Source organism: Jatropha curcas, chromosome 4, assembly GCF_041381405.1.
Source record: "Jatropha curcas cultivar XTBG-Jc1 chromosome 4, XTBG_Jcur_1.0, whole genome shotgun sequence".
Lineage (NCBI taxonomy): Eukaryota > Viridiplantae > Streptophyta > Magnoliopsida > Malpighiales > Euphorbiaceae > Jatropha > Jatropha curcas.
The window spans coordinates 19,639,565-19,657,003 of record NC_143154.1 but is presented as its reverse complement, the minus strand read 5'-3'; the positions used below and the strand labels follow the sequence as shown (position 1 = coordinate 19,657,003).

General features: G+C 41.4%; 1 pseudogene; it reads right to left on the bottom strand.

Moving 5' to 3' along the window:
- Nucleotides 1-744: 744 nt before the first annotated feature.
- LOC149496931 (uncharacterized) lies at nucleotides 745-3,332 on the bottom strand (annotated as a pseudogene).
- Between the last annotated feature and the right edge of the window lie 14,107 nt (nucleotides 3,333-17,439).

Sequence of the window (17,439 nt, the reverse complement as noted above, 5' to 3'; positions counted from 1 at the left end):
GACTTGAAAAGATGTTTTGCCTCTTAGAGGGCTCGAAAAGAGATTTGTTTTATTTTTGTGTTTTTTTTTTTTTTTTTTTGAGAACCAAGGGTCCACCTAAAGTCGAAATGATCAAATGGCTTGGTTTTGGATGGAGAATGGTTGGCTATTGGTTAGGGTTTCACCCTAGGTTTTATGTAAAAAGAGGTCGACGATAGTTGGGTTTCACCCTAGGTTGTGTATGTTAACACTTGCCCCTGAATCCGACCTGGAGGATTTCGCCCCCTGTTTAAGTACCATATTGGCATACTTCCAGTAAATGTCCAAAATGGCCTTCGGTAGAAAAGTCATTTTGCCCCCTGAATCCGACCTGGAGGATTTCGCCCCCTGTTTAAGTACCATATTGGCATACTTGCAGTCCGGCATTGACACTGTAGAAAAGTCAAAGTTACTGTAGAAAAGTCAAAGTTACTGTAGCAAGGTCAAAATTTGAGTATTCACAATATGCAAAAGCCTTGAGAGGTTCAGATGAGTAGGCATATAGTTGGCTATTAGATACTTGGATCGGCATTCCTTTAAGTCTGGGGAGTATCGATTTGGTGGCTTGCCTCAATTATGTCTGAAAGGTAAAACATAACCCGCAGATGTATCTATAACATTAGTTTGTAAAGGTGTGATAGGATAGCTAACCTCAGGGATATTCTCAGCAGGAGGGTTGTTAGGTACTAAAGAGTGAATGGATTCATTAGGTTCTGCATCTTCCGATCATTCAGGTACTAGTTCAGCTTCAGTTCTAGGTACATGTTCCACCTTGTCGTTGTCATTATTCAGATGTGCTCGATTGTCACCAATGTCATTGTCATCAATGTTTAGCACTTCAACATCAGACCAATTCCGTTCTTCACTATAGATCTCCCCCGGAAGAGTGGAATTGGATACCGGTGATGGAAAAAAATTTTCAGACTCTGGGAAAGTGACATCCATAGTAGTGTAGGTTCTTTTAGCAATGGGATCGTAGCATCTATATCCCTTTTTGTGGACTCCATACCCTAAAAATAAACACCGAACAACACATGGATCCAACTTAGTTTCGTTGATTCTTATGGAGGTGAATAAAGGCAACACAACCGAAAATTCGGGGAGGAATCATCAAAACAATAGGTAATGAGACATGATCGGAAAGTAACTTTAACGGAGTCTGAAATTGCAAAACTTTGGTGGGCATACGGTTCATTAGATGCATGGCTGTGGCAACAGCTTCACTCCAGTATCTATTCGGCATATGTGCATTGATCAATAGAGCACGGGCAATTTCTAAGATGTGTCTATTCTTTCTTTTAATGGTACCATTCTGTTGTGGGGTTTGTGAACATGAAGTTTCATGGAGAATACCATGACTGTTGAAGTATGTCTGAAATAGTTGATTAACATATTCCCCTCCATTGTCAGAGCGAAGGATCTTAACTTTGGCAGAAAATTATGTTTGAACCATGGTATGAAACGATTGAAATATAGCAAATACTTCATCTTTATGTTTTAGGAGGTAAAGCCATGTCATTCGTGTGCAGTCATCAACAAAAATTGCCAACCAACGATGACCCGAAGACGTAGTTATTAAGGAAGGTCCCCAAACATCAGAATGGATTAAATCAAAAGGAATCATACTTTTATTCATACTCAAGGTATAAGAAGCCCTATGACTTTTTGCTAAGATACATGTATCACATTTAAAATCTAAATGTGTTATAAACCAGCTAGTAAGTGCTTTAAATAACCAAATGATGGATGCCCAAGTCTTCAGTGCCATAACCAAATCTGTCTTTCCTTGTTCCTAACTGTGTGGTGCATGTGATTTGCTCTTCTTAAACTGAAGTTATCCACGTAGTATAATCCCCCTCTCTCAGTACCACGACCAATTATCTCCTTAGTGAGAATATCCTGAAGAAGGCAAAAGGTAGAATACATCAATACCACACAATTAAGATCTGCATTAACTTGACTTACAGACATTAGTCTATTTGAAAGAGAGGGTACGAGTAATGTATTAGATAATGAAAGTGAAGGAGATAAAGTCACTGTTCCAGCCCTTGTAACTGGATAAGTGACCCCATTGGCATTTGCAACACAGCTCTGTCTCAGCTGAGTTGTTTTGGAGAAATCCTTTGAATCAAATGTCATGTGGTCTGTAGCTCCAAAGTCAAGAATCCAGTCATCATCATCATTGTGAGTAGAGATACGAAATGCCTTACTAGAAGTGCCTGGTCCATGTGAAGATTCTTTTTGAGGGATGAGGGATAACGATGGATCACAGGCAACCACAACAGCTCTCCCAGTGTGGTCATCATTAGTAGAGGTTTCACATTTTTTCTGAGCTTGAAAGTCGTTCCACCAATCTGGATACCCATGTAGTTTGAAGCAGGTGTCACGGGTGTGTTTGGGGTTGCCACAATGGGTACATTTTATGCCATTAGATGGTGGTTTGGTTTTGGATGAGGAGTTGGATTTTTCGTTGCTTAGAGAAAAAACCCCTGGTTTCGGTGGCATCTGGTTGTGACTTCCCTTGATCCCTTTGGAAGCCATAACATCTCTTGGAATAGTATCTGCACCCGAGATCATCACCGTCTGCCTGAGCCCTTCCCTATGGACAAACGCGTAGGCCTGTTCCACCATAGGGAATGGTTTAATTTAGAGCACATCACTTCGAATTTTATCCAATCTGTCAACCAGTCCATCAAGGAAAGTATAAACCCGATCCTCCTGTAGAATTGAGTTGTATTTCTGTATGTCAATAGCACACTCCATCGGATTAGGATGATGAAAATCAATTTTTCGCCACAACCCTTGAAATCGTTATAGTATTTTTCAATGGATCCACCCGCCTGCTTCATACGAGTGACACGACACTGGAGATCATAGACTTAAGACGTATCTGTTCCATCGAAATAGGTTGTAGCAGTAGACTCACAAGCCTGTTTTGCAGTTGGGAAGCGGATAAAATTGACAATCAGGGAAGGGTCCATCGAATTGATCAACCAACCCTTGAAAATAGTATTTTCGGGTTGCCACCTCCTGAATGAAGGATTGGTTTCTGGAGGCTGAGGGGAATCTCCATTGATGTATCCCAACTTGTCCTTGCTAGAGATATACATCTTGACAACCTGGGACCATAAGGCATAGTTGGATCCTTCCAACTTGATACCGATCGGAGTAGTTGAAGAATTGACAAGCAAAGGTTGAGGGGAGGTCGAGGTCTGGGCTCTAGTCAAGACCTCCGTCTTTTTTGTTGTCAAATCGTTAAGGAGGGATTTGGTTTGGGGAACAAGAGGTTGTGATAGGTCTAAAGACTCTGCCATGGAGTTTATTGGGTTTGGGTTTTTCTTGGTGAAAAAGTAGTTTCAGTAGAGGTCCCAAGGACATGCTCTGATACCATGTTAAAAAGAAGTATTTTTTCTATATATCTTATTTAGAGTTGAATACTCTAATATATAGATACAAAGACAGAGGATTTTCGACCTATTATAGCTGTACACAATCTATGGCTAAACATAAGGATGACCCTTGAAGTATGGGATTTACATAACTAGATTTCTCTACTTACCTATTTAGACAGCTCACGCCAATAGAGGACACTTTACCCTAAATGATCCGCACCACTATCTTGAAAATGCTCTTAGCCAACTTCATACCTTCTAACACTGCCTATAGTTCACAAGTAGGAACCGAGCATGTCCCGAATTTGGAGACAAAACTACGAATGATCAGCCACAGACCCATCCGTATTTGATTTGTAAAAGGGAGTTGGTGGAGGAGACCAAGCAATTCAAGAGAGTGTTTTAGGGGCTTGATTGTTGAAAACTATCCCAATCAATTACTCTATTGGCTATATCTTTAACCATAAGAAAAATGTATCGTTTCAAGCAATGGATACTAATATGATCATTCACAAACAACCACTTGTTCCTCCTATCCTATATTTGCCAATAGCCAATAGCCAACATAAAAAATGGTAGGCCAAGGGGTAACTAATTCATGAATGAAATCACTAGAAAGGTTTTCTAGCATCCAATCTTCAAACACAACATTGGCATCAAAGAAAGAGGAACGAGGAACAATTCCTACCACACATTGCGAACGAAACAACAATCCCTTATCACATGCAAGTAAGTCTCATGCACACCTATGCATATGGGATAAAATGAAGAATCCGACATGTGTCTCCTACACCTTTCCACATTAGTCAAGATCCTTTTTTGTAATAACAACCAAAAGAGTACTCAGATGCATTGCGGTCCTTACCAGTGCCATACACGATTCCATTCCCAACTTTGCCTATGTTCAGACTGATTTGAAAGCCAGTTATATGTTCAGAAGCAATAAACACTGCTTGTTATATCCTAAAGAGAGCTTTGATAAGATCTAAACTCAAAAAGACTCCATATGAGCTCTATAAAGGTAGAAAGCCAAGTATTGGCTGCTTTCATATTTTTGGGTGTAAATGCTTTATTTTATATAACAAGAAAAATTATCTTTCTAAATTTGATACTAAATCTTAAGAAGGAATTTTTCTAGGTTATTCTTGTAATAGTAAATCATATAGAGTGTTTAATAAGAAAGCTCTAGTTGTAGAAAAATCTATTCATGTTATTTTTTATGAGACTGATTCTACATCTAGAAATATAGAAAATGATGATGTTGTAGACTTTAACCAAGAGAAGCAAAATGAATAACTAGAACAACTAGAGCAGCAAGAAAATCAGTAGAATGATGAAAAATCCAATTGAACCAGTTGATGGACATGAAGAGAAGAATAACATTGAAATTCAAATGCTCGAACTAGAAAATGGAAATTCTGACTCACCAAAAGAGTGGTGATTCCATAAGTATCATCTTCAAGAGGACATCATTGACAACCCTTTTGAGAAGAGGATGACTAGAGCTCAATTCAGAAGATATTTTGATAACGTTGCTTTTGTTTCTCAATTAGAGCCTAAGAATATAAAAGATGCTCAAAATGATGAAAATTAGATTTTTGCCATGCAAGACGAAATAAATCAATTTGAGTTAAACTAAGTTTGGAAACTTGTTTTTACACCTAGAAACCATTCTGTTATTGGAACAAATGGGTGTTTAGAAATAAGCTTGATGAACATTGGAATGTTGTGAGAAATAAAGCTAGATTAGTGGCTTAAAGGTACAACAAAGAAGAGGGCATCGATTTTAATGAAACCTTTGCTCTGGTTGCTAGACTCTTGGCCATTAGAATGCTTTGTACATTTTCTTGTTTTAGAAACTTCATGTTATATCAAATGAATGTAAAAAAGTGCTTTTCTAAATTGTTTTCTAAACGAAGAAGTGTATGTAGAACAACCACCTAGTTTTGAAGTTTATAAAAAATCAAATTATGTTTATAAACTTACTAAAGTTTTTTATAGTTTAAAACAAGCTCCTAGACCTTGGTATGAAAGATTAGTATTGTCAAAATGGGCTTAAGCACGTGGACAGCCCATGTTCGCTTGTAATTTGTTTGAATATGGGCAAAAAAATTAAGGCCTGTTTTTAAAACAAGCTTTTTTACCAGGCCCATTTTTATCAATGCCCACGTGGATCGGCCGGCCGGGTCCGCAGGGGCCCGCTTTAGAATAATATGTATGTATATATCATAAAAATTTAAAATAAAAAGGAGAATACCAATTCAAAATTTACATAGACCGACTGAGAGAGCTTGCTTCCTTCTTTTTTCCACGTTAGGGCCCTTTGAATGGATATACAAAGCCAATAAAAATTCAAGAATGTAGTAAAGTTAAAAAAAAAAAAAGAAAAAATGGACTCTCAAAACGGACAGGTCTGGGCCTATCCGGGCTTGAATATTAGAAGCCTCTTTTTAATAAGGTTCTTTGGCTCAGCCCATTTTGGGATCGAGTCCATGCGGGCCAGCTGGACAAGCTGTTTTGACAATGCTATGAAAGATTGAGTAATTTTTTATTAGAAAATAATTTTTCTAGAGGAAAAGTGAATACTGCACTATTTATCAAAAACCAAGCACATGATATTCTAGTTGTACAAATCTATGTTGATGACATAATCATTGGTTCTACTAATGACCTTTTATGTAAGGAATTTTCTAAGATTATGCATGGAGAATTTGAAATGAGTATGATGGGAGTACTTAACTTTTTCGTCAAGCTTTAAATCAAACAATGTAATGATGAAATCTTTATAAACCAAGTTTAGTAGAGAGTTGTTGAAAAGGTTCAAAATGGAAAATGCCAAGGTATGTGGTACTCCAATGAGCCCATCCGCAAAATTAGAAAAAGTTGAAATGGAAAGGATGTGGACATTAAGCTGTTTAGAAGTATGATTAGTTCTTTGCTATATCTAACCACAAGCAGACCCGACATTTACTTTCGTGTGTGTTTATGTGCTAGATTTTAGTCATGTCCCAAAGAATCTCATTTAATTATTATGAAAAGAATTCTGAGATATCTTTGTGAAACTTCTAATCTGGGTCTGTGGTATTCTAAAACTGACTCATTTGATCATGTTAGGTATAGTGATTCTGATTTTGCAGGGAGTATAGTAGAAAGAAAGAGTACGTCTGGAACTTGATAGTTTCTGGGTAGACCCTTGTATCTTAATTTAGCAAGAAGTAGACTTCTGTCGCTCTTTCTTTTGCAGAAGTAGAATAATAGCTACTGAAAGCTATGTTGCTCAAATGTTATGGATCAAACAATCGCTAGCAGACAATGGATTGAAAATAAAATCACCATGTCTGAATCTTACTCACCCTCTCCAGAAACCATGAAAACAAAAGAACTAAAGCTTTTTGCCAATCTTACCAAGAATTTTAAGAAACTAGAGCCTCAGCTTCAAAAAGCAGTGAGTTAATCTAGTCCAAAGAAAGGAAAATCGAAAACCAAGGAGCAGAAATCTAAAGGAAAAGAGAAAGTGACAAAAGGAAATCACTTCTAAAGGTAAAGGAAAATCTATTCTTTCTCAAAACCCTTTAATTGTGAATACTCAAATTTTGAGGCTTCTCATGTTGTTGGTGGCATGTGAAACTCTTTAAATGGAGGAAAACACGCTGCTACAGTGCCATGCCAATTAGTTTGAAACGTCCGGACCGGACCGGAGGCCATTTTGGACATTTACTGGAAATATGTCAATATGGTACTTGAAACGTCCGGAATTTCACGAGGATCGCAGAACCGGTCCCGAAATGATTTTTGGAGGTCGGAAACTCCCAAAAAAGCTCCCGGAGCGAGACATGGTGGCCACCACCAGCTACGGCGGTGCCGGCCGCCGGACACGACGGCTCCTGCCGCCCCACCAACTGGGCGGCACCTGCCGCCCAGCCTCTTGGGCGGCAGCTGCCGCCGAGCCAGGCGGCACCTGCCGCCCTGGACCCGAAAATGGCCTATAAATAGGCCATTTTCAGTCCAATTTTGGCACCCCGGTCTGTGTTGACGGACGAATCCTTCTCTCTCTCACGCTCCTTGCGTTTTCTTTATCGCTTTTTGCATTTAATTTAATTTTTATTGCATTTTTATTGTGATATTTGGACATTAAAATTAAACAAATTAAAATTAATTAATATTTCCTAAGCGAGGAGCTTAATCGGGAGTTAAGAAGCGGTCGTCGATTAAATCAGGTATGTAAACAAAACTCTGCCTATTTAATTTTAGCACTTCATACATATTTCTCTTCTACTCTTAATAATTCTACAATTGCATAAATGCATCCACGTCATTATTTTTGGTAAATAAACTGCCTTAATTAATTTGATTAAGCTTAAATGCCCGGTTAATCAATAATCGTGGTATTAAAGTTTAAATCCGACAATATTGGCTAAAAGAGCCTAGTTAATTAATAACTACGGTTCAATTGCCTTATTTCGAACAAATCCGGCTTAAGTCCAATTAATCAATAATTGTGGCTAAAAGCCTTAATCAATCACGTTTCGACAATAAATTGTGATTAAGCTCGAACGCCCGATTAATTGATAATCGTGGCATTAAAGCCTAAATCGCACATTTTGGCAAACTAATTGCCTAAAACAATACCTTTTGGCCAAAGGCCTAAAATCAACTATTTTTAGCAACAAATCGCTTAAAATCAATCTTTTGGCAAAATGTCTTAAAATCAACATTTTCGGCTTAAAACCGTAAAATCAACCATTTTGGCGACAATCGCCTAATTCGCACATTTTGGCAACAATTGCCTAAATCAAATCATTTTGGCTAAAAGCCATTAAAATCAACATTTTTGGCAACATGCCTAAAAATCAATCAATCTTTGGCGAAATGCCTAAACAAAAATGCACGAAGCATACACACAATCATGCACAAAGCATACACACAAAAATGCACAAAGCATACACAAAATCATGCACAAAGCATACACACTTATGCACAAAGCATACAAAAGCATGCACAAAGCATACAAAATCATGCACAAAGCATACACAAAATCATGCACAAAGCATACACACAAAATGCACAAAGCATACACAAAATCATGCACTAAGCATACACACATCCATGCATTAAGCATATCATTCAAAGCCCTCTAAAAGAGGCCTATCGAACTACGTTGACTTTGATCTTCCATTCAAACGGAAGTACGTAGGCACGTTCGGGATTTCACCCCGGGTGGCAAGTCAAAATCACTCAAACATTTCATTAATCCATCATTCACCTTGCAAAACATTCATTCATCGGTTAGTTTATCAGCATGACATAGTCTCGGGATCCATCTCGGGTTCGTAGATTGTGCCTTAATCATTGGGATAATTAATCTAGTAACTAGGTTAATTAAAAATGGAGTCACTTAGGGTTTTTTCCTAGTTTACCCTAAAATAATTAAACAAGGTGGCGACTCACACACATCACGTGTATTTCTTCTCATTCATCATATGCATCACATGCCTATGACATTTTGGGGAAGGGGTTCACAGTTTGGCGACTCTGCTGGGGACTTATGTAATCATTTTGCATACAGTGGACTACGATTGTTGTGTAAACTAACCCGCCCTTCTTTAGGGTATTATTTTACAATGCTTTGTTTTGCAGGGTATCCTAGCACGAATCAAGTGTTCTTTCTTTAAGAATACTTGATGAGGAAATTTGAACTTAATTGAAAATTTTAATTAAGACATTAAAACTTGTTGATTTATTTGCACGATTGAGAATCTTTTTCTCCATTGCATAAAAAATGAACTTCAAATGAATTTCTTCTCTTCTGTTCAAATTTCTGAGTCTGGATAGCAAGTAGCGCTGATCGGCAGGTCTCTTTGATTATGCCGACGGACAGCCAAAGCGTCCTCCCTGTTACCGCAAACCATCTCTAATCCTTTTGGAGGTGGCACATGGGTATGCGTACCGTTGGACCCACGCGAAACTCCTTGTTTCACATGTGGTTAGGTATATCCATACTCAAGGTTCAAGGGTCCCTTAATAAGCCGATTCTCTATTTGTGTCATAGCCTATAGAACCTATCCTTTAGGACTATATGCACCCAATGGTACGAATCATCTCATTAAAATAAATTATGACGTGTTGTTGTGCGCATTCATGACATACCATAAGCATTAAAAAAAAAAAAAGAGAGAAGAGAGTGGAGGGACACAAAAATATCCTTCTGTTTGTCAGTCATGCACAGTTGGACAAAGAGTCATTCTCTCTCATATCAGCTACCCTGATACTACTATACCCTTAATCCAGTTACCCTCATACTTACAGGTACCCCCTGTTCAAGTGCCAACATTAGTGCCAACCACACCTACTGTGCTATCACCGACCTCACCAATCTCAACTGCACCAATGGCATCACTTTCTGACATCAAAAACCTTATAGAACAACTCGAGGCCAGAATGGAGGCCAGAATGAATGAGGCATTGGCTGCCCAAAGGATTGCCCTGATAGCTGAATTGGGTAATGGTAATGGAAGTGGGGCTTCCGGTGAGGGAAGTGGACCTGCTGCTTCCAATCAAGGACCTGCCGCAGAACCGACAAATCCTACCCTTAACCTGGATGACATGCCTGCTTCTGAGCCAGAAGCTCAGAAAATGAGAAAAAAACTGGACACCACCAAACAGAAAAACAATGAACCTTTTCCCTCGTTCCTTACAAGGAAAAGGAGCAAGGTCGCTCAAATGATCAACCGGTCTTGTGAACAAGAACAGGTAGACATAATCATAAAGAACCTGCAGTCTGTCTACCAACAACAGTTACAAACCCAATACTTACCAACCTTCCAGTCACTCATTGCCACTGCTACAAAGGTAGAGGATTTAATTCAAATGGGGCAACTGAAAGAAGACTCGGGTTCCTCAAAATACGAGAAGCCTAGCCAAGCTGGCAAAGTCCATGAAATGGCAAGCATCACCCCCACGAATCCTTTACGTGTGGGCAATATGAGAAATGGCAATCGGTCAAGAAGGACATATACTGATCTCGGGATGCCAATCCTTTTGGTTTTCCGAGAGGCTGTCAAGGCCAACTACATCAAGCCCTTGGAAGCAAGGCCGCCACCCTACCCTTTACCAAGAAACTACCGAACCAATGAATACTGTGAATATCATCAAGGTCATGGGCACGAGACTGAAGCGTGATGGACGCTTAAGAACCACATCCAAGACCTGGTAGACGATGGTTCAATCATCCCAAGAAGTGAGTCAAACATTAGCACTAATCCCTTACCAAATCACGGGGTAAATGCTATTATTTCTGACCAGGAATTGATCGATCCTTTCGAGCTATTCCTAGAAATGAATGACACCTGTGTCCTGGACTTGAATGACTTATCCGAAGAGGTAACAACCGAACTCGAAGTGGAAGACTTCATGCAACCTAGTCTCCTTGACGAAATTGCAATTATCACAGGAAATGAGGGGGACCAAGATCTGCTGAGCCTGATCAAGCCAAATGAAGGACCTCTCACCAATTGGTACGTCAAGGAGGAGCGCGCTGCTGATAAACCCCCTCCCGAGTCAAACCTAGAGCCAAAATCTGTAATCAAGTCTTGTATTGAGTTTGAGTCTGACCCCGAGTCTGAAATCGAGTCAGAGTCCAGTTCCAGTCTTGAGTCATCTGTGTCGGATTTTGAAAATCCAGATTTCAAATTTGATGTAATCTTTGAAGACAATTCTGTCATGATCAATAAAGGCTTGCAAATTATTGACTACCCCGCGTGTCTATCTTTCCAAGCATTTCCAAGCAAAAATAATCATATAAATGAAATAAAAAATGAAAAAGAAAAAAGTAATAATTGGCAAAGAAGAAAATGAACATACATACATTGCATTTGACTGTGTGAACAAGGGACAGGTCAGTGAATGCTTGAGGAAGTTTGCCAATTGTTTCATGTGGAAGGCAAGTGACATCACGGGAATTGACCCAGCAATAGTGGTGCACAAGATTCCAGTATATCCCGAGGTTAAGCCAGTGAAGCAGAAGCTAAGAAGGCTGAAGACCGAATGGTCCTTGAAAATCAAGGAGGAGGTAGCCAAGCAACTGGAGAACAGATTCATAGAACCCATTGCCTACCCGACATGGTTAGCAAATATTGTGCCAGTGCCGAAGAAAGATGGCAAAGTCAGAATGTGTGTGGACTATCGGGATTTGAATAGAGCATGTCCGAAGGACGACTTCCCCCTGCTGCATATCGACTTGTTGGTAGACCGAATGGCGGGACACGAGATGGTCTCCTTGACCGATCTTGCTATCGGGTACAACCAAATAATGATGCATGTGCCAGACAAAGAGAAAACGGCATTCATCACGGAGTGGGGAACCTACTGCTACAGGGTCATGCCTTTTGGGCTCAAAAATGCCGGGGCAACCTATCAAAGAATGGCGACGACCATCTTCCATGACATGATTCACGAAGAAGTAGAAGTGTACGTGGACGATATGGTTGTTAAATCAAAAACAGCTGAAGAACATACAACAGCGCTCGAGAAGTTCTTCCTTAGACTTCGAAAGTATAATCTGAAGCTCAACCCAGCAAAGTGTCTGTTCGGAGCTACATCCGGAGTATTTCTGGGGCATATGGTCAGCCGGAAGGGCATAGAGATTGACCCTTCAAAAGCCAAAGCCATTCTGGAAATGCCAGCTCCGAGGACGGAAAAAGAAGTCCGGGGTTTCCTGGGAAGACTACAGTATATCAGCCGGTTCATCAATCAACTGGCAGACACTTGTGGTCCTATGTTCAAGTTACTTAGGAAAGGAGTAGCAGTCAAGTGGAATGAGGATTGTCAGGAAGCTTTCGACCAAGTCAAACAATATCTGCTATCCCCGCCGGTTTTACAGCCACCAAGGCTAGGGAAACCTTTGCTATTGTACCTATCAGTCACGGAAGAAGCTATGGGTGCAATGCTAGCTCAACAAGCAGAAGATACGAGGGTAGAAAATGCCGTGTATTACCTTATCAAGAGGATGCTAGAATATGAGCTAAAATACAATAAGATAGAAAAGTTGTGTTTGGCTCTGGTATGGGCTTGTACAAAGCTGCAGCACTACCTCTCGTCTTACACCACCTACGTCTTTTCTGAATCGAACCCCTTGAAATTCCTTATGGAGAGGCCGGTTCTTGACTGTAAAATGGCTAAGTGGGTGTCGGTGCTCGCAGCTTATGATTTAAAATTTGTACAACGAAAGGCGGTGAAAGGCGGAGCCTTGGCTGATCAACTAGCAGAATTACCGGTCGAAGAACAAATGCCGGAGGTAGAATTTCCTGATGAAGACTTGGTGAACTTGGAAAGTGAAGTCTGGGAAATGTACTTTGATGGAGCTTCGAACTACCATGGAAATGGGGTTGGAGTTGTATTCAAAACTCCTTGTGGAGAATACATTCCTATCACCGTCAAATTAGATTTCGACTGCACCAACAATGAAGCCGAGTATGAAGCTTGCATAAAGGGGTTAGAAGCAGCCCTAGGAAAAGAGATAAAAGTCCTCAAGGTTTTCGAAGATTCTAACTTAATAGTCTCCCAAGCTTTAAGGAAATGGAAAATCAAAGAAGAGCGTTTGGTTCCTTACCTACGACGCTTGGACGAATTGGCTCAGCAATTTGAGGATTTATCCTTCCACTACTTGCCGCGAGCCAAAAAATCAGTTCGCAGATGCTCTGGCTACTTCAGCCTCCATGGTCAATGTAGAAGAGGATCGAATCATTCGACCCTTGATAGTGCGGCTACAGAAACAGCCAGCACATATCATGAATTTGGTCGACGATAAGCCCTGGTATTGGGATATACAGAATTATCTTCAGAACGAAGTTTACCCAGAGGGATCCACCAAAACTGATCAACGGACATTGAGACAACTAGCATCCGGATATTTCCTTACTGGGGGAATTCTGTACAAAAGAAGTTGGAATGGCCTGCACCTAAGGTGCGTTGATGAGGAAGAAGCTCAAACCATCATGGATTCCTTACATAACGGGGAGTCTGGCCCACACATGCATGGGATAGCCTTGGCTCGAAAAATTGTGAACCTGGGTTATTACTGGTCAACCATGACTGCAGATTGCGTGAGGCACGCGCAGAAGTGCCACGAATGTCAAATTTTCGCTAAGCTGCAAAAGCAGCCTCCAGTCAATTTGAATCCTATCACCTCACCATGGCCTTTCGCAACTTGGGGCATAGATGTGATCGGAAAAATCCACCCGAAGGCTTCTAACGGTCATCAATTCATCCTGGTTGCTGTAGATTATTTCACTAAATGGATCGAAGCAGCCTCTTATTCGATTTTAAATGCCAAGAAGGCAGCACAGTTCGTTCGTACTAACATCCTTTGTCGATACGGAACGCCTTTCGAGATCATCACAGATAATGGGTCTCACTTTCAGAGTGAATTTTCTAATTTGTTGAAAGAAACAAGAATTCAACATCATAAGTCCTCGCCCTATCGTCCACAAACAAACGGGGCTGTAGAAGCTGCAAATAAGACTATAAAAGTCATTTTGCAGAAGACAGTTAAAAAGCATAAAGCCTGGCATGAACAGTTACCGAATGCTCTATGGGGATATAGGACTTCAATCAGAACGCCCACCGGAGCAACTCCGTATTCTTTAGTACATGGTATGGAAGTAGTATTGCCTATTGAGCTGGAAGTTCAGTCGGCACGGATCATTCAGGAAAGCCAGATCAGCGAAGCGGATTGGACTAAGAATTATCACTTGCAACTTTTGGGTATGGACGAAAAGCGACTGCAAGCAATCCACCAAACTCAAGTCTACCAGAGGAGAATGGCACGACATTTTAATAAGAGGGTCAAAGACCGGAAGCTGGAAGAAGGTTGCTTGGTCCTGAAGGAGATTAGACAGCCAATCATAGACCCACGTGGGAAGTTTCGCCCTCATTGGGCTGGACCCTATGTGTTGAAGAAAGTATTGTCCGGTGGAGCCGTCATCTTGACTGATTTAGATGGTTTGGAATTCACGAATCCATGTAATTTAGATCAGTTAAAAAGATATTTTGTGTAATAAGCATTGCATAATGTAAAATGAACTACACTAGACTTGATTCTCTTTGGAAAAAAGAAATTATGTATCGGAGATATGTAGGCAACCCTCATTGGGTACGGTCTAAACATTAATGAAAATCATTCCATAATTCTTTCCTCTTTGCCAACAATAAAAAAAATAATAATAACAATAATAATAAAAAAAAAGGATAAAAAAAAAAAAAAAAGAAGAAGAGAAAAACCCGCTAAGTCGAAAACCCGAAAAGGGCGGCTTAGGCAAAAATCGGGGCCCGCTAAGTTGAAAACCTGAAAAGGGCGGCTTAGGCAAAAATGGGTAGCTCGCTAAGTTGAAAACCCGAGAGGGCGGCTTAGGCAAAAATCAGAGCTTGAATAAATGAAGTTGGAAAATGCTTGGAAAGCTTAATGACATGCCCAATTGAAAGCAATAAAGTCAAACAGTCCAAAGTCAAGCAGAAAACTAAAGAGACCAAGAAAAATAAATAATAAAGTCCAAATCCAAAGGAACATACATCCAAAATTCCAAATAACACCCAAAATCCAAAGCCAAAGTCCCCAACAAAAAGTCAAAAGAGTTAAAACAAAGCCAAAACATCAAAAGTCCAAAAGCCTATCAGAGTCTAGGTACCCCGTCGCCTCCGTGGGGCAACGTCCTCCGAGTCATCTCCAGTTGCTGAACTCCCTCCAGCCTCGTCTGTCCGAGGAGCCAACATGATCTCCTCATCAGTCCTAATCCCATCACCAGCGTCAGCCTGAGTCCAACCCTCGAGTGCACTCAGCAATGCGTTCCTCCTTAGCTTTTCAACTGGCCAGACAACGGTCATGGACCAGGCCCGATACTCAGAAGAAGTCTGAACACCAGCAGGATTAGGTAAAGGCCTAACCATCTGATGGTCTCTAACCCAAGCTCTAAGGACAGCACGGGTAACTCCCGGAGTAATGGTTGAATCAGATAATGAGTCATCCACGATCGGTACAGTCTGATCTATCCCCATCTGCCTCAAAACGCGCGAAGCGCAGTACCAGGTACAATGTGTAAGGCCCAAAAGGTAAACCTGAGTATGACGAAAGCTAACCTGGATAAAGCGGATGATGTCATACCAGGGTACAAACCACTGCACCTCATTTGGACCCAATTCCATTAGCCATGAAGTCCATGCATCAGCAGACGGGTATGTGATCAGAATCCTCCGCATACGATACTGAGAAGGGTTGTAAGGCAAACGGGTAGGAGCAGCAACCACTTGAAGGTGGTCCTTCAACCAAACCTGGGTAATGGATCCTTTCTATTACAAAGGGATGAACCAAAAAAAAAAAAACGATGAGAAGAAAAGAAGTACCTGGAGAATAATCGGGGAAACCGTCCAGTCCTCGAAGCCTAAAGCAGCTCTGTCAAGGCTCCTGATAGTTTCTGCTAGCACAATGCCACCAATGCAACCCATGTCCTCCATTTGTCGAATCATAGGGCAAAATCGCAGATCCCCGAAGCCTGGGTCCTTGTTAAACAAGAAACCAGATAATAAGCAAAATACAAAAGCCCGCATCCTCAGCCTCATCCGGTCTGGGTCATCTGAAAGAACCTCTGAAAATTCATCAATCAGGGGCAGCAGAATTGCCTTTTGGTCGTCAACAATCATGGCCTTAGCTTGTGGCCGGCTGAATTGAAATAAAATTTCAAATGACCGAACATACCCAACTTTAACCTCATGCCTGACTAAAGGGGCATTAGGGTCACACCCTATGATAGCACAAAACTCCTCGAAAAGAGGACACATCTCCTCCATCATGGCCCCGAACCGAAAAACGTGGGCCTCAGGGTCCCAGAATCTGATACAGGCCCATAAAAAGTTCCAGTCGATCACTACCCCCCTAAGGGTAATGATAGGAGAGAGGCCATACCTCTTCAAGTTGATCTTTTCAACTTTGGAGAGACTCCTAGCCCAGCTGTGCATGCTATGATTGAAAGAAGGATTCATTCTTTGGAAAAGATAAACACAGAGAGAAAAGAAGAAGAGAGAAGATAAGGAATGAGTGAAGAACCAAAACAAAGAACAAGCTTTTATAGGAGAAAATGCATCGAATAAGGGCAGCAGCAGCCGCCGAAATGATGGCGGCAGCAGCAGCAGCCGCCGAAATGATGGCGGCAGCAGCCGCCGAATTGCCACCGAATAACGGCGGCAGCAGCCGCCGAATAATGACAGCAACGGCCCCCACAAAATTCACAATCAGGCCCCAGAGGCCCGAAAAATCACATTCAGGCCCCAGAGGCCCGAAAAATCACATTCAGGCCGCAGTGGCTCGAAAAATCACAATCAGGCCCCAGAGGCCCGAAAAATCACAATTCAGGCCGCAGTGGCCCGAAAAATCACAATCAGGCCCCAGAGGCCCGAAAAATCACATTCAGGCCGCAGTGGCCCGAAAAATCACAATTCAGGCCACAGAGGCCCGAAAAATCACATTCAGGCCGCAGAGGCCCGAAAAATCACAATTCAGGCCACAGAGGCCCGAAAAAATCACATTCAGGCCCCAGAGGCCCGAAAAATCACATTCAGGCCGCAGTGGCCCGAAAAATCACAATCAGGCCACAGAGGCCCGAAAATTCACAATCAGGCCACAGAGGCCTGAAAAATCACATTCAGGCCCCAGAGGCCCGAAAAATCACATTCAGGCCAAAGTGGCCCGAAGAATCACATTCAGGCCAAAGTGGCCCGAAAAATCACATTCAGGCCAAAGTGGCCCGAAAAATCACAATCAGGCCAAAGTGGCCCGAAAAATCGCAATCAGGCCCCAGAGGCCCGAAAAATCACAATTCAGGCCCCAGAGGCCCGAAAATTCACATTCAGGCCACAGAGGCCCGAAATTCAAAACTCGGCCTAGGGTCCGAAAATTCACAACTCAGACCAAGGCCCCACAATCCCAATTTGGCCCAAGGTCCGAGTTTTCGCCTTCAAAATTTGCTCCATCAGACAACCACTG